This window comes from Xenopus tropicalis, chromosome 5 (genome assembly GCF_000004195.4).
Source record: "Xenopus tropicalis strain Nigerian chromosome 5, UCB_Xtro_10.0, whole genome shotgun sequence".
NCBI classification, from domain to species: domain Eukaryota; kingdom Metazoa; phylum Chordata; class Amphibia; order Anura; family Pipidae; genus Xenopus; species Xenopus tropicalis.
The window spans coordinates 125217274-125236635 of record NC_030681.2 but is presented as its reverse complement, the minus strand read 5'-3'; positions in this window follow the sequence as shown (position 1 = coordinate 125236635).

The following is a 19362-nucleotide window of genomic DNA, read 5'->3' as shown; positions in this document are numbered from 1 at the left end:
AGAACTGAAATTAAATTCCTATTTTTTCCTATTCTAAATTGTCTTAGCATCCCATTGTCCCTATTATAATAAAATGTAATATTCAGGTGATGTAGCCCTCAAAATATGTTCATTATCCCTAGCACCACTATAATAAGCCCAACAGCTTCTCAGTTTAGTGTTCATGATGGTGCGGTCATACCAGATAGAATGGTGTATATCCTGGCCGGCTGCTTCTGCGGGACCTGAAGATGTTCCCGAATCTCAGCCCTGATGATCTTCTTGGGCGGCAGTCCAGCGATGAAGGGGTGCTGCAGGAGTTCCTTGGCGCTCCATCGCTCCACAGGATCCTTCTTCAGGCAGGAGTCCAAAAAGGACACGAATTGTTGAGACCTGGAAAAAAAAGAAAAAGAGCTTTTAGCTTTATCTGGTGAATACAGAGCCCATTTCATTCAGTTCAGCTCTGAGTTGTGGGAACATCTAGTGACATGAGCTGGGAAGGACTCACCAGGTGTTGGCTCGAAGCTTCGGGGGTTGGCTCTCGATTATGATGTCCTCTGGATTACGATGGTCGTAGTGTGCTGAAAGACAAAAACACATATATCAGATGCATATTTTAGCTGAAAATAGCAAATAAATCCCAGTTCTTCCCATTCTGCTACAGAATATCTGCTGCTCAAAGTATAGAATAAATATCCACAAGTACCCATAATTGTTGTGATTTACTTACGTGGCTCTCCCTCGGCCATTTCGATGGCGGTTATCCCCAGCGACCAGATGTCACACTGGAAAAGAGACACCAAAGAGCATTAGAAGGAGAGAACTGGGTTAGTGGGTGATTCAGTTGTTACTGGGGTGGTTCTTCCATCAGTGCCTGCATACAATGAATGGAAAATGTAGAATCAATTAGAACTGGGCCACTTAGCACCAGGCCCAGACTGGCAATCTGTGGATGCTGGCAAATGCCAAAGGGGCTGCTGTAAGATACCATAGACAGTCACTATTTATTGGGCTGCTGGGGGGCTGTTTGGGCCTCTGTGCACTTGGAATACCAGGACCTATTGTGAATCCCCGTCCGGGCCTGCTTAGCACTGATGGAAGAAATGGCCCCGATGGCTTTATGTTTAGTTCCCTTGTAACCTGAACTGCCCCTAACTGAATGCAGCATCCATTTGTGTAGAGAGGATGGGAGAGGCTGAAGGAAAGTGCCATCGGCTCCTCCCACTGCTTCTATGTCCCATTAACATTGATAGGTAAATACACCCTGTTGTGCCAAGTATTATAAGAACAACTCACTTTGGTGTCGTACGCCGGTTCCTCGCCGTTCCTCCTAAAGGTCTCGGGTGCCATCCAGTGTGCAGTCCCGTCAGGCTCCTTGCAAAGTCCAGTCCGTGGGTCCAGGTCCCAGCAGAGTCCAAAATCGACTGAAATGCCAGATTATATTTATCAATGAAAAAATACATATTTTTAAATGCAATACAATAAAAACCTGAATGATGACGTTTTACTCACTCAGCTTCACTCTCCCCTCCTTTGTCAGCATGATGTTCGGGCTCTTGATGTCCCTATGTACGGCCCGGTGCTGGTGGATGTGGTGGAGCCCCTGGGGGGATTGAGATGTAGGTTATAAGAATATAACAGACATAAATCTAAATATTCCCAAGAGTGTAAGACATTTTAGCAGAATGATGATCTATAATAAATAAATATATATATATATGTATGTAATGCAAAATCATAGATGAGTCCATAAGGGGTTATTCTGGCCTTACCTTTAATACTTCCCTGCAGATGTAGCCAATCCAGGGCTCCTTCAGGGATTGGCCATTGTTGTTGATGAGATCGTGGAGGGAGCCGCCCTCACAGAGCTCAAGAACAATCTGCAATAGAAAGAAATGGTGTCAGACCAGAGATTATATCTCCTCCAATGGAGATCTCTTTGACACAAGAGGGTGGAACAAGATACAGCAAATAATTCCTTACTTCCAGAAGATCCGATTTGTCCTCCTCCAGGGAAGCCCGGTAATAGGCTCCATGGAAATCGGCGACGTTCTTGTGGCCGCCGAACTGCCGGAGAAACCTCAGCTCCCTACGCACCGACTCCTCATCCTGGGGTGGAATAATAAAAAACCCCTTTAGCTCCCATAGGCAACCCCACCAATAGGAATGATATGGAGAATGGAACTAGAAAGATACCCTACCCAGCTGATGTTCCCCATCTTCACGGCCACCACTCCTCTGCGATGATGGAGACCCTGTAACACAGACACAAAGCTGTCACTTACATTCAAGAAAGGGCCCCATGTGGCCCTAAAACAGCAGTCTGATATGTCTGCCTAAAGCAGCCCAATGTGTGATGAGCCGGTATTTGTTCTTTAGGCTCAGGGCACAGAACTATCTGGTTATTAGTGATTGGGATCCTGGGCACAGCAGGGGCAGCACTTTCACCCCTCTAGGAATTTGCTGGGGCCCTTACCTTGTAAACGGCTGCAGCGCCGCCCTCTCCGAGGAGCACACCCTTGGTCAGCCGACCATCAGGAGGCTGGAAAATAGAATAAAAGGGGGATTTTATTGATAACATAATATTCCCCGGGGTACAAAACCTGCAGCCCCTACAGCAGTAGCAGTGAGTGGGGCACAGTTTTACCCTCTTTTCTACTCACCTTATAAATCTCGGAGAGGGGTCTGGATCCTGCCTCTCGCTGAGGGAAAAGAGAAAGATTCTATTACATTCTATACTCTGCACATCCAGACCCTTCATTCAAATGTAACCATATCGGCTCCCTTACCTTCCTCCAGGGGGCGCAGGATGGCATTGCGCCCCGATCTTCTTGCTCTTAAAAGAGCAGTTGGGTATAAAAAAGAGATATCAGCGACGTCTATGGAAGATGTTATTTCCTAAGAAACGTCAAAAATGAGTTGGAAACTCGCTGAATATCTCTAAAAAAAAATCACAAATAATCTCGCCAAAGTCGATCGGAATCGCTCAGAATCGCTCGGAATCACTCGGAATCGCTCGGAATCGCTCACAATTTTCACTTTATGGGGTGAAGGAAAAAAGACATTGTGAGCTCACATGCGCCGGCCCTCTCTGCTACACACATCAGGATACACTGCTTTATATAAGTACTCGCACCCTCGACCAGTTCTCCCATTTTACAAACAGACCCTAAATGAATTTGTTGTTCAGTCAAAATTGTGAAATGATATTTTTCTGCAATGTGACACTGTCTCAGGTTGGCATCCTAAACATAAATCTGTGCAATAACAGCATATAAGGTGAAGTTCCCCTTGAAATGAGAGTGAAACAGGTTGTATTTGGCCCCATCCCTCCTCCCTTCTATTATAACATGAGGCCCAGTCCCTGCTGATGAGGAGCAGCCTCACAGCAGCACGATATCCCCACCAAACTTTATTGGTCACAAATAACTGAGCGCCATAGGTTGGAGATCTGACAGGGAAGCAGGGAGCCGTAGTTCAGCAACAGCTGGGGGGCCACAGGTTGGGGAACTGACACTGTTATACTCCAATGCGCTCATGTCATGCCTGGCATTATACATGGCACCCAGCTGTAAGGAGCAGCTGATGGGGCAGATGTGCCATCTTGTACTGACCTCCTACCTGCCTAATATATATATATATAGGAGCAAAATAACTGTGGGCAAATCTCTGGGCAGAGCATTGGTTCTAGGAAACCAATGGCCAGGCCTATAAACTGATGGCGGATAGTGAGGGACCTGCTGATCTGTTTCCATCTAAATCTCACCTGTCTGTAAAATAATATCTGAATCATTTGCCCCTTTAAATCCCCCCCAAGGGTTTCCCATGAGAATGGGCACAGATACAGCAGGGCCTTTGGGTAGTGGTATATACCAGGGGGCCGATTCACTAAAGTGCGATAAAACGTGTGCTATTTATAGCGTGCGGTAAAAATTTTATCACGTCTAAATTTTCGCGACTTTTCGCACGATTCACTATAAGCATACGCGCGCTATTTCATGCAATATTCATGCGATATTCACGCAATAAATAACGTGCGCGGTATTTCTCACATGCACGTGCTAGAGAGGTGCTGTATAAATGTTTATTTGCAAAAAAACCCCAAAAAACCAATAAAATATAAGTAAGAAAAAAAAAGTGCTAGAGATAATAAAATAGGGGGGGGGGGGGGGCCCGCGCACAGATATAGCAGGGCCTTTGGGTAGTGGTATATACCAGTTGTGATTGGTGGGGGCCCTCCTGTTAGAGATCATGGCTACATAACATGAAGCGCTCAGCTGTTACTAGAACTCCCACAATCCCTTGCTCCAGTCCATGTGATGTCATCATTACTAGCAAGAGATACTGAGAGTCTGAGTGTTAAACAGAATGTACCAATACATGGGCCGGGGGGTATCAATCTGCACATAGGGGGAGTAGCAAGAATGGCAGCTCCCAAATAGAGGGGATCCTATAGAAAGCAAGGGGAGGGTTACAGGCACTTATATGGATTTCATGAAATATAAAGGCCAATGGGTTGGGAATGATGGGGCTGCTTAACTGTATCCCCTGTGTGAGTGTCTGTATGTTCCACCCACCTCTATAGTACAGATTAATATACCTGTATGGGTAACAGCCAATCACAGTCTACATTCATAGCCCAACTGTAATTGGCTGTTGGATCACATCACCAAATGGTACTAAGGTGAATGGGACACTGACAACCAGATGACAAGGGACACAGACTGCAGATCTGATAGGGGATGCTGGGACATGTAGGCCAGTGACAGTTATAGGACTACAGACTGCAGCTCTGATAGGGGATGCTGGGACATGTAGGCCAGTGACAGTTATAGGACTACAGGCTGCAGCTCTGATAGGAGGATGGAGGGAGCATTGTAAGTTTCAGATCAGAGGAAAGCAATGGCTGCCATTAACTGTCATTAACTGTCACCAGCCTCAGGCAGCATCAGGGGGAGCATTAGTGGCTGGGAAGTGACAACTCTGAGATTTTTCCCTAAATATCATTTACAGAAAGTAATTTAATATACAAAGTGAGATACAGAGAGAAATAGGAATATTAATTAGAGCATTAGAAGAGAAACCTAAACACCAAGTGCCCAACTGTCCCCCAAACCAGAGCGACCGTTAGTGGATGGAACAATGGGAGATTCCAGACTTTTCCCCAATAAGTTTTAAACTTACACTTTATAAAATACATATAAAAATACAGGGAAATGTGAATATTAATATTAGAAGATGAATCTGAACCCCAAATATTATGTTTTACTTGTATTTATCCAGAGACGTTCGTAGTCTCCCTGCTCCCCAACCCCAACTCTCCCATAATCACATTTTATATTTATCAAAATGACAGAATATGTGCAAAACCAATGCCAATATCCCAGGCGCTGCCTAGTGGCGCGATTACATAGTGATTTTATGCATTTATGCCACTATTTTCCTAAAATGTCCCCCCACAGCGTGTGGCTCGCTCCACTTACCTCTGATTCCAGAATGAAAGTGAGAAAACCGTTATTATAACTGACATTAAGCCGTGCGGCCAATCATGTGCTTTCTTATTCCAACTGTGATTGGCTGCAAGTTTGCTACACATGTAAGTGGGACCCTAGCAACCAAGTGACAGTTAAAACTAAACTGGGGAGCAGTGCAATTAAAGACAATCATTACTGTCTCCCTTACTTCAGCCGGTGGTCTCTCCCAGGCAAGTACCAACCGTCAGCCATCAGACTTATGGCAGCATCAGACTTATGGCAGTGCCAGTTGGAGGCTGGGAATAGGGCAGCTCTGAGACTTGTATCTCAATATCCTTTAGCCCTGACACTTAAATACAGTGTAACTTACAGAGAGAAATAAGAATATCAATCAATTTGAAGAGGAATCTGGAACCAAACACCTTTTTATCCTTCTGTGTATTTATCCCTAGAGTTTTGCAGTCTCCCTGCTCCCCCATTCCTCCCACCAACCTCAACTCTCCCATAATGACATTTTATATTAGAATAAATACAAACCCAAGACTGATACCCCAAGTGCTACCCAGAGTCCCACCCAGTGATTCCCTTCATTTCTGCCATTATTTCCCTTAATGCCCCCCCAGTGTACCATTACTCCACCCACCTCTGATCCCAGAAATAAAAATGAGAAATCAGGGCAAGTGCCAGAGTGAGCGTTGGTGGCAGGGAAATGGTGGCTGAGACCTGTCCCTTAAATTAGGCTTTGAATAGTACGTATCAGGGGCATTCAATGACGGCCCAATGATGGAGCCACAGTAGGTAAAATAAATATAAAAAGATCTCTCATTTATCACTAAAGGTTCCCAGCGATGAGTTCTCCCCCCTCGGCTGAAGATTCCCATCATTCCCGTACCCCTGACTTGCCGAGGGGTAACATAAAAGTTCAGGCACCATTGGATACCCCTGTTTGAGTCAGGGGGATATTAGAGTTACAATAATGAGAAATAAACCAATTTAGAATTATGGTCGTGTTTATGATTTATTTTCCTGTTAAACAGACCAACTGCATTAAGCTCTCACTGTGTAACACACTCACATCTAACATATTAGTAGAAATTGCCATATTGCTGCCACATCTGAGTGTTCATTCACAGGAGCATTAATTACTCTGCTTTCCTGGTGTCAATGAAAAATGGAAGAGGCAAGTGGTATGGCAGCTCCACCCAGCAAAGAGAGAGGGTAACATGGGGGCAATGCAGGATAAAGGTGGTTTTGGTAGAGGTTGAAAAGGATTTTATTCTAAAAGGTTCATAAAAGGCCTTCCCAAATTACAGGGCACTTACATAAACCTTTATATACATGGGCTATATGATGATATAATACACCCACACTCATACAAACATATACACACACTTGCACATTAAGGAGGGGTTTCTGTAGGAGAAAACACCCTGCAAGTTTAGCCAGTGGGGCCGAGCAACCTGCAGCCAATAGGAGAGTATTTCTCACCACCATAGCAAATCAAAATTCCTGTTTACCATTACCTGCTATCTACTTCCTCTAGGGGGCAGTATATAATAGGAAGGATTGCTATTGCGGAGATTATTAACATTTATTTACAAAGCGCCAACATATTCCGCATCGCTGTACAATTAGTGGGTTTCATAAATACAGGGTAACATATACAGCAATCAATAACCGATACAAGAGGTGGAGAGAGCCCTGCCCAAAAGAGCTTACAATCTACAAGGAATATTGGGGCAGTTCAATCAATTAGTGTGTTCTGTAGTTAATACATTTTGGGGCATGGGAAGCGTAACATTTGATTTAAAAGCCATTTTATTTAATTGGGGTCCCAGGGGACACAGGAAAAAGGTGGAGCAATAGCTGGAGCACCCAGGGTGGGAGGGGCCTGCTAGCTAAATAATATGGGACCCCATGATTCCTCAAGGCAGGCCTGCCAGCTCAGCATTTTATAACTAAAGCAAACAGGTATGTGACAACAGGTGCCAGTGAAAGGGGAAATTCCTACATTCTCTGCCATAAAGTGATTATATATTGTATTACTGACCATGAGCAGCCAGAGCCCAGCAAATGAACAGCCCTCTACTGCCTAAATCCCTTCATCCCTATCCCCAAGGAACTGAGGGATAAACTATGGTGCTGTTAGGGGCCCTGTGGCAGTAAAGGGCCAGAATGGACACGGCAGTCTGATTTGGATTTCTCCACTCGCCAGCTATCTGCCTGAAAGCTACTGGCATGTAAGGAGGCTTTGCCCGACCTCTGCACATTGGTTTGGGTGCAGCCGTAGAACAACATCAGGAAGCACAATTAACAGACACAAGCAATTTATGGTCACTGTTTGCCACTGTACGACAGTGATGGTAAAAGATGTCTGAGCACCTGTTTTTATTTTTCATGCGCTTCCTATACGGTTGTTTCGCATACGTCTTGAGGTCTTATTGAAGTGGACTCTGTAAGGAAGCTGCAAGCAACTTTCAGCACATGACAAAAAAGTTTTTATTTAAAGGGACCCGTTTAGCGCTGAGCACTATTGTCACATAGGCGACATAGAGACTGCAGCAATGACTTGGCACAAGAGCTGGGGGGACTAAGCTATAAGAAATAAGGCCTATCAAGTAAAGGGAAACTTTGGGCCTCCGGTTGTTCGAGAAAGGGAATGTACTACTATTTTATCTTTTTTTTTTTAATTTGCTTGTAATTTTTTTTCCAGCATTGCCTTTTGGTTTCCTTAATGAGGACAGGACACTGCTGACATAGTGTGCATTTGTTGCTCTAAACCTGTACACTGAATGGCTTCCCAAATGCAGACATGTCTTGCACAAGTTAGAAGACAATTGTATAAAAAATAGCAGGAGGGAAATTGGGCTCCTCCCCCTGTAAGTCACCTGTCTAGATTTACTATAGAAGAAGAGAACAGGACCAAAGACGATTTCTACCAAATGTGCAAATGTTTTTCTTTATTTATAGCTCAATAATGTTTAAACTGCACCCGTCTACATTTTTTACAAAAAATATCCTTAATTTCTTGTGCCATGGCATATTTACTACAAGGCCATGTGTTTAAATTCTTCTTTGAAATTAGTCTGAATCTTTGATTCCTCCGAACGTTCTTGAGATACGGATACTGTCTGACTTTCGTAGGCTCATTGGACACCATGATGTACGAATGGGATGGAACCATTGGTTTGAACTGAGTCTGATAGATAGTTGGGGAGGGTAAGAGGTGGGGATTGATGCCCACGGCAACTTGGTAACGACGCCACTAGGGTGAGACAGACTGTAGGTCGGGTGCTGTAGAATAGGCCTTGAGGTACATGGAGAGGCAAGAAGGTGGGCTACGGAGTGCGGCACTGCTCAGCGATGTGGATGGGGGGTACAAGAGAATGCCAGGCTGTCCTCCAATGTGGGTGCTTCCTGCCAGGTGGGTGGGGCAGGTGGGGGGTGAGAGCAACTATGGGTGGGACATAAGCCTTCTTCCCTGTGTTGTTTCCATTCCATTCCTGATGACCAAATACAAAATGCTGCACCTGTCAGACAACAGGGGAAATACCCATATGTATTAGATAGCAAAAGGTTCTACTCACATACAGAGGTGAATTCTACATAATATTTGTGCTGCACTTGGTCACTTTGCCCCAAACAGATTACCCCAGGGCCATCGCCAATGAGACCAAATAAATGAGACAACAAATGCTGCCGTGCTGCTATACACAATGCTGGAATAGCCACTAATACACAGAAATGATTGGCATAAAATGGTGGAGCTGAGGCACCAAAGGACCCCCTTGTGCCAAAACAGGATGGTGCGGTGCAAAGCCTAAGTATTAGCAGGATACACAGTTATACTTTCACATATAAAACATCAGGGAGGGTAAGATTAACACTTTTATTCTTGTATGACTTTATTCATAAAGCAGTCTATTCAATATTCAGACTTTCCATTACATAAATAGCATTACCCCTCCCAGTGTGATACAGCTGCCTACATAGGGAGCACGTCAGGATAAGTTACTTACTAACTCACTGCTACATCAGGCAAATCTACTGTAAATTAAAAGTTGTTGTGCTTCCCACTGGCATCAATGGTAAGGGCTGCAAGTATCCCATGGTGTATAGTTGTCACTTGAAAGCCAGGACATTAAGGTGATGGGCATAGGCGGATTTTCAATAAGGCTAGAGGCTAAGCCTCCCCAAACCTGCTTGGCACCTTAAAAGAAACAAAAAAACCCTCACTCCATTTCTGCACTGTCCTGGAAATCTTCTGTTCCTGCAAGCCGGTTCTTCTGTGCTCTGATTGGATCTTTCTTCTTTTTGATTCTCCAATCAGAGCACAGCGTTCTTGACAGACAGCAAAATTGACCAATCAAGGCACAGATGCAGACAGGGATCGGGAGATATTACAAACTAAGGACAGTGCAGAAATGAAAACTGAAAATGAGAATCTGCAGCTGTAACCTTTACCTAAGAACCAACTCAGAACTTTTGCTGCAGATTTCATCCCACAGGTACTATACCCTGATGCTATACCCAGGTACTATACCCAGATGCTATACGCAGGTACTATACCCAGATGCTATACGCAGGTACTATACCCAGATGCTATACGCAGGTACTATACCCAGATGCTATATGCAGGTACTATACCCAGATGCTATACCCAGGTACTATACCCAGATGCTATACCCAGGTACTATATCCAGATGCTATACGCAGGTACTATACCCAGATGCTATACGCAGGTACTATACCCAGATGCTATACCCAGGTACTATATCCAGATGCTATACGCAGGTACTATACCCAGATGCTATACCCAGGTACTATATCCAGATGCTATACGCAGGTACTATACCCAGATGCTATACCCAGGTACTATATCCAGATGCTATACGCAGGTACTATACCCAGATGCTATACCCAGGTACTATATCCAGATGCTATACGCAGGTACTATACCCAGATGCTATACCCAGGTACTATATCCAGATGCTATACGCAGGTACTATACCCAGATGCTATACCCAGGTACTATATCCAGATGCTATACGCAGGTACTATACCCAGATGCTATACGCAGGTACTATACCCAGATGCTATACCCAGGTACTATACCCAGATGCTATACCCAGGTACTATACCCAGATGCTATACCCAGGTACTATACCCAGATGCTATACCCAGGTACTATATCCAGATGCTATACGCAGGTACTATACCCAGATGCTATACGCAGGTACTATACCCAGATGCTATACGCAGGTACTATACACAGGTGCTATAACCAGATGCTATACACAGGCACTATACACAGGTGCTATATGCAGGTACTATACCCAGATGCTATACGCAGGTACTATACCCAGATGCTATACCCAGGTACTATACCCAGATGCTATACCCAGGTGCTATACCCAGATGCTATACCCAGGTACTATATCCAGATGCTATACGCAGGTACTATACACAGGTGCTATACCCAGATGCTATACACAGGCACTATACACAGGTGCTATACGCAGGTACTATACCCAGATGCTATACGCAGGTACTATACCCAGATGCTATATGCAGGTACGATACACAGGTGCTATACACAGGTACTATATCCAGATGCTATACGCAGGTACTATACACAGGTGCTATACCCAGATGCTATACACAGGCACTATACACAGGTGCTATACGCAGGTACTATACCCAGATGCTATACGCAGGTACTATACCCAGATGCTATACGCAGGTACTATACCCAGATGCTATACGCAGGTACTATACACAGGTGCTATACCCAGGTACTATACCCAGATGCTATATGCAGGTACGATACACAGGTGCTATACACAGGTACTATATCCAGATGCTATACGCAGGTACTATACACAGGTGCTATACCCAGATGCTATACGCAGGTACTATACCCAGATGCTATACGCAGGTGCTATACCCAGGTGCTATACCCAGGTACTATACCCAGGTACTATACCCAGGTGCTATATGCAGGTACTATACCCAGGTGCTATACCCAGGTACTATACCCAGATGCTATACCCAGGTACTATACGCAGATACTATACGCAGATGCTATACCCAAATGCTAAACCCAGGTACTATACGCAGATACTATACGCAGGTACTATACCCAGATGCTATACCCAGGTACTATACCCAGATGCTATACGCAGGTACTATACCCAGGTACTATACGCAGATACTATACGCAGATGCTATACGCAGGTACTATACCCAGATGCTATACGCAGGTACTATACCCAGGTGCTATACCCAGGTACTATATCCAGATGCTATACGCAGGTACTATACCCAGATGCTATATGCAGGTACTATACCCAGGTGCTATACCCAGATGCTATACGCAGGTACTATACCCAGATGCTATATGCAGGTACTATACCCAGGTGCTATACAAAGGTACAATACCCGGGTACTATACACAGGTACTATACCCAGGTGCTATACACAGGTACTATACCCAGGCACTATACGCAGGTACTATACCCAGGTACTATACACAGGTACTATACCCAGGTGCTATACAAAGGTACTATACCCAGGTACTATACCCAGGTACTATACGCAGGTGCTATACGCAGGTACTATACCCAGATGCTATACGCAGGTGCTATACCCAGGTACTATACACAGGTACTATACACAGGCACTATACACAGGTACTATACACAGGTACTATACGCAGGTGCTATACGCAGGTACTATACCCAGATGCTATACACAGGTGCTATACACAGGCACTATACACAGGTACTATACACAGGTACTATACGCAGGTGCTATACCCAGGTACTATACCCAGGTACTATACACAGGTACTATACACAGGTACTATACCCAGGTACTATACGCAGGTGCTATACCCAGGTACTATACCCAGATGCTATACCCAGGTACTATACCCAGGTACTATACCCAGGTACTATACCCAGGTTCTATACCCAGATGCTATACCCAGGTACTATACACAGGTACTATACACAGGTACTATACGCAGGTACTATACCCAGGTGCTATACCCAGTTACTATACCCAGGTGCTATACACAGGTACTATACGCAGGTACTATACTCAGGTACTATACCCAGGTACTATACGCAGGTACTATACTCAGGTACTATACCCAGGTACTATACCCAGATGCTATATGCAGGTACTGTACCCAGTTGCAATACCCAGGTGCTATACCGAGGTACTATACCCAGGTACTATACCCAGGTACTATAGCCAGCTGCTATACCCAGGTACTATAGCCAGGTGCTATACCCAGGTACTATACCTAGGTACTATACCCAGATGCTATACGCAGGTACTATACCCAGGTGCTATACGCAGGTACTATATGCAAGTGCTATATGCAGGTGCTATACAGTTCTAAAGGCTGACCTACTAGCTGAAATTAAATTTTTTTTGCCTGACCTGACATCTATAATATCCCTATCACCTACCCTAACAGATGGAGGGTAAGTTAACTCTTTCCCCCTGACAAAGCTCATTGTGCTTTTATATATTTGTTGTTGTTTTTTGCACTTACTATTTTTTTTTCTACTTGTGTCATTGTTTTGTTCAATTTTAGTTACAGTGGAGCCAATGTTGTGTATCCTTGCCAGTGTTATAGTGCCAGGGCCTGAATATCTGCCATCAGTACCCACTGCTCCTCACTGCATATAATATGCTGGTTTTGTAAAGACAGACTGCGTCTCACTGTATATAATGTGCCTGGGATGTCAGTACCCACTGCCACTCTTTCTATAAAACTAACGTAGACACAACCAAAGGGGGTGGTTCACTTTTAAGTTAACTTTTAGTATGTTATAAAATGGCCTATTCCTAGCAACTTTGCAATTGGTCTTCCTAATTAATTTTTTCTTAGTTCTTGAATAATTTGCCTTTCTCTTCTGCCTCTTTCTGGCTTTCAAATTGAGGTCACTGACCACGGCAGCCAAAAATGATTGTTCTGCGAGGCTACAATTTTATTATTATTGTAATTTTTATTACTTATTTGTCCATGCAGGGCCTCTTAACTATTCATATTCCCATCACTTGTTTCAACCACTACCTGGTTGCTAGGGTAAATAAGACCCTAGCAACCAGATAGCTGGTAAACTACCAAATGAAGAGCTGCTGAACAAAAAGCTAAATAACTGAAAAACCATTAAAAATAAAAGGACCAATGGCAAATTGTCTCAGAATATTAAAGTCTACATCATATTAAAAGTTAATTTAAAGGTGAACTACCCCTTTAAGCTAACTGATCCCAAACACAAATGTATGGAGAACGCCTCACAGAACTAAATAATTTTATATCCTAAGCATTTTAGGGTAAAAAAAACACTCCCATCTGCATTATAAGTATCCCTGGAAGTCATTGGGAACAGCAAGAGGTAGTTGGGAGGTTAATTTTTTACACCAGCAGCGAATCCTCACAATAGCTATAGGTCAGACTCTGTATGGCCCATCTTTAGCCTCCCCAAACAAAAAAGTCACCCTCCGCCTATGCCCACCCAGTGAAGTGAGGCATTAGCAGTATGTGTTTGGAACTGAGGGCTTCTAACCTGCCCATTAACTGCTCTGGCTGAGGTCACTGTCACGGCACTGGTGCTGTTCTGCTACGACTTTTATGGGATCATATTAGGAAAGTGAGAAGGAACGTTTGGGTTTCTGAACTTGAAAAATCTGGAGACAGAATAGTGAATAAGGCTGGAAACATGTCGAGGATGCAGTTTTAGGATATTTCAGGTGGTGCTGTGACATTTCCCAAGTTTTACGTACGCAATTAAAAATGATATATATTCTGTTCTTAGTTACCACCTCCAGCAACAAAAATAGAGCATTTTTTCCTGCTGAAAGAACAAAAGGAATGGTTATTCATCTCTCTGGCAGGTTTATCGCTCAGCTCACTCAGTCTGATATAAATATGGGGAAAATGTCGCACATCATCCTTACCCTGTGATCTTTTTTGTACAAGAGCCATGCAGCCACAGAAGGACTGAACTGGTCAGAAACAGGGCCAACCAAACCAGCAGCTGTGTGCTCATCCATGAAACCAGAGCACCAGCAGGTACATATGGCCAACCATATTGGATTACAGTATTGTGATTCAGGCAGTCAAGGGTTTATAAAAAAAACTCACATACCAAAAGAAACAATATAATATGGCTCCAAGTCATATACTTTCTGCTTCCCTGGTTCCAAATCAACATATTTTCTGATTGCATTCAACTCCACAGGCTCATTCGGCAAGTGTGCCCTACTCTTTGGCACAATGGAGCTGTGGCAATTGGCACAGGGCACTATGGGGAACCCTAGTTTTTAGCTGCTTGGGTACAACATGTAATCCCAGACTGATTGCTGAGGTTGCCAGCGCTCTTAGCAACCAATTTGTATACATCTATGGGTATTGGGAGAGCTGCCCTGCTGTGTCTGGCTTGTTTCCAGCTTTGAAAATCACTTCAGTCCTGTGCAACGGATCACAAGAATAATCTAATGTATCCTAAAATCCACCTCTTAATTCAACCATCTTTAAACCATACAAGGAGCAAGCATTATTCCTTTGTATGTGGTGCTTTTAGGCACTCCTATTTGCCCCAACCGAATCAGCACTAATGCAGTTATTGATGCCACACACTCTGTCTACCTTAATAGTGTCACAAAACACATGATATTGTTTTCTGGATAGATGAAACTGGCTTATTATTATGTAAGGTGATAGATAACTTATAAGTATAGTTGTCCCAGAAACAGTTTACCATATAATGAAACCATGCGACTCTTAGGGGCTGATTTACTAAGACACAAATTCGAATTCGAATTCGAATTGGAAAAATTCCGATTGGAAAACGAACATTTTGCGACTTTTTCGTATTTTTTGCGACTTTTTCGTTACCAATACGATTTGCGGGAAAAAACGCGAGTTTTTCGTAGCCATTCCGAAAATTGCGCAAAATCTGGCGATTTTTTCGTAGTGTTAAAACTTGCGCGAAAAGTCGCGCCTTTTTTCGTAGCGTTAACTTAAAAGTTTTAACGCTACGAAAAAATCGCGATTTTGCGCAACTTTCAGAATGGCTACGAAAAACTCGCGTTTTTTCGCGCAAATCGTATTGGTAACGAAAAAGTTGCGACAATTTTCCGAAAAAATCGCAAAATACCGATCATTACGAAAAAAACCGCAATCGGACGCATTCGGCCCGTTCGTGGGTTAGTAAATGTGCCCCTTAATCTTAGAAGTGGGCCCTCGTGTAATGTTGGAGGAAGGGTGTTGCAAAACTTTATTTCTAAGGTGAAATTAATAACTTGGGGCCAGTGGATTTTAAAGGACATGCCAACCCCAAAAATAATTTTTTGCTTAATAAAAAAAAACATAATTCTAAGCAACGTTCAAATATCAATTTATTAAAAATGATTAGTGCTTTTAGTGCCCTGGCAGCCAAGACCCTATCCCTGCAGGGTGCTCCCCCAAGCCGCTAGAGGGGGTTGGGCAGGTGGTGGGGGCCCCTACAGGGGGTGTGTGAAGGCTGCTGCGGGGGCCCATTGGGGGTTGCAGGGGCTCACCAAAAAACCTTAGACCCTAGGCTGCTTTCCAAATAATTTTTTTCCTAGTCTCCTCTGTGATATGCTGCATGTTGGGATAAAACTAAAAGCATAAGGAAATCTCAGCCTGGGAGGATTGGGCAATGCAAGAAAATGATTTGGTTACAGGGATAGTAAACCATTTATGGATATCTGGAGATTCAATAAAATTAATAAATGCAGAATGCTGGCAATAAGACTCTGACTTACAAGTACACTCAGTACCCAAACAGGAGAAGTTTGTTCTTTCAGGCTGGGTTATGGTGCTCCTGTTTCATGCTCTGTGTGAACAGATAGTTGCAATATCATATAAATATTGTTGTATAAAACTTTTTAGAACAGAGGCAGGGAAGCACCAAGACTAGAGTTTCTGATGAAGGTGTCTGTTTTCAGTAATGTAACTAGTGCTTGTGTCTGAAGGTCCGAGGGGTCTGTAAATCCCTGGTGCACCACCCACTCTATGCTGCCTACTTAGGTGCCCACACAGATCCCACTTGTGGCTAAACAGCATTGTTGCACCATGCGTTAGTGTGGAGGGTAGTATACTGATTGGCCTTATAGTGATTTTTACCATTACCTACCTGTATTGAAGCCTTCTAAACACTCCTGAAACTAGATGAAAATATGTAGACCTAAATCTGGAATACATAGTACTCCTCTACACCTAACCTTAATGTCTGGAGGCCTAATAGTCACCAACATATGAAGAATCCATGAAGATGCACACTACATGGCTGAAGCTTTTTACAGACGCACCAGAGTCTGTTGGCTACGATAAACTATTTTATGGGACAGTGGTACATGGATAGAGCTTTTCCCTCTATGTACTACATAAACTCACTCTTTTCACCATTTGCTTTCAGGTTGGACAGTTCACATGCACTATGAAGTTTATACATTTGGATGTGACCAGATTTACTTTACTTCCCACATGAACATAAACCTAGAGTATCAGCTTCTGGGGCTATGCTAAAATACAGTCCCTGTAAACAGCACATCTGCTCTCCTTTTTAGTATCCCAGTAGCATGCTTGGCTTATGCTAGATGTTGTGTTGCATTCACCCAAGGACCAATTATGTTAAGGCTAGAGTATTAATGGCCTTGCACCATACTCATACCCTCTAGGATGTCACTGCCTAAATATCCAGCTGACCCACTGCTTTAGGGAACAGTTCTAGCAATGTTCTTGCACTGGCCATCACTTTTAAACGCCTGTGGCTACTAGCCAATGCACCATGGTCTGATAAAATGTTTTATCATAGCCAACAGACCCTAAAGTATCTGTAAAAAGCTGCAGCTGTTGGGTACATTTTGGTTCATACTGTTTCCCCAATGTCATCCCTTCTTCTTGTGATACCCTGCCCACCTGAATTACTTTGCAGTGAGGGATGCACAACAGTGATTGTTGTTATTTCAGTCCCTAAGTTCTGACTGACATCCAGTTTTCACCTCAACAACCACAAGCAAATACTGTATCTAAGCCTTGTGGGCCAACAAAGCCCAAAACAAACTGGCCAAAGTACCAAAACCAGAAGTGGTTGCCACAAACCAATAGAAGAATGTATGCTTTCGGCAGCAGAGAGGCAAGCAGGAGGAGCACATGATAAGATGTGTTGCCGCTTGATGTGGTTCCTGCTTTCTGGAATCACCAGTTGCTATTCCTGCTTTGCTTCTCTGATGATGGAACCTACATTCCACCCCACCTCCGCTTCCTTTAACTCCCATTCGTGGGAGCTGTTTGCAGACTTAACTACAGTGCTATTGGGGGATCTGGGGCAGCTGGTGGATGAAACAGAAAGATCTAATCATGTACCGTAGATATATAAACAAAAATATACACAATAAGCTTTTTTTAACCCCCCCTTTAAGGGCTTGTCATTGTACTGGGCTTTAAAAAAGGCATCTGTCACATAGCCCTGGTGTATTATGATAGGTGGGAAGGAGCTCAGGTAAATGTGACCATAACTTTCCCAAAACTGACACTGCTCTGCGTGGCACAAACAAAACCTTAGTCATTCTGATGGCCCTGCCCCTTTAGAAACCATATAAAACACCCGAAATCTAAACTATTCTCTCTCTCTCTCTACACAAATGTAACACGTAAGCTGTCAGAAAATATAAAATATACGTCTTTCTGTACAAATACAGCGTTTCTTTTGTCTACACCCTGTTCCAAGCAGGATGATACAGGACCTCCTCTTACACAGCCGGGTGACATGTTAGCATTTTTGTTAAATACACACAGCACATAACCTTTACAAAAATTATATTTTTGCACAAATAAAGGTCTAAAAATACACCATCGTTCCATTATCTAGTCATACTTCAAGCATAAATTATCCCTGTTTAATTTACTTCCCAACTAAATATTGTGAACATTTACATTCCAGCCTTTATCAAGAAATATTTCACTGTAGTTTTAGTAAGAAATATTTAAGTATATTTTTCTTTTTAGAATGAATATTTACTTAGTTCTCATTTTTAGGGAGATTACGGCTCGCAACATTGGAAATCTGCTGCATGAAACATAAGAAAATGAGTAATAAAGTTAATACAGTAGCAAGCAATGCAAACATACTCTGCCTTAGGGACTGAGCCTGAAAACTGTATTGCTGCTTAAAGGGGATCTAAACCTCAAAAATGCTGTAACCTTACTCAGAACAATCCATTTTTGCAATTTTTTTTTCAGTCTTTAGTGGTTTCTAGATTTTAGCAGTTTTAGGCAGACTTTAAGCACACAACACTTTTTGACCATCAGAGTGGCAGGGGCAGATTTATCATAATGTGAGATTTGAGTTTTCCACAGAAAAAACACTTTCTATTTTCTTCCTATGGGGTTTTTAGACGTGTATTCTTATCAATGGGTGAAAGTTAGAGTTCACCATTTGGTAAATACACTTCTAAAAACCCCATAAGAATGAATTGAAAGTGGGTGAGCTTTTCAGCTCTGATCTCACATTTGGATAAATCTGCCCTAACTGTCAATGCATTTTCTACACACTTATTTTACAGCCAGTTATTCTAGGGTTGCTGGCTTTCAGAATGAGCCAAAAGTCTGGTATTATCACATACTTCCATGCTGTCTGATTTTCGGGGGACAGTCCTGAACAGCTCAGCCCACAGTCTGAAAAGTCCCTCGTTTCTTTTTGATCTCCTGCACTGAACACTAAAAAAAGATACAATGTTTCTCAAACTTAATGAAATAAGTAGTTTTTGAATCAGCTGCATGTGATGGTGCTATATAAAGGGCGCAATATCAACAGAAAAGTATAATAATAATAATAGTGGAACCAAAGGCATCATTCAC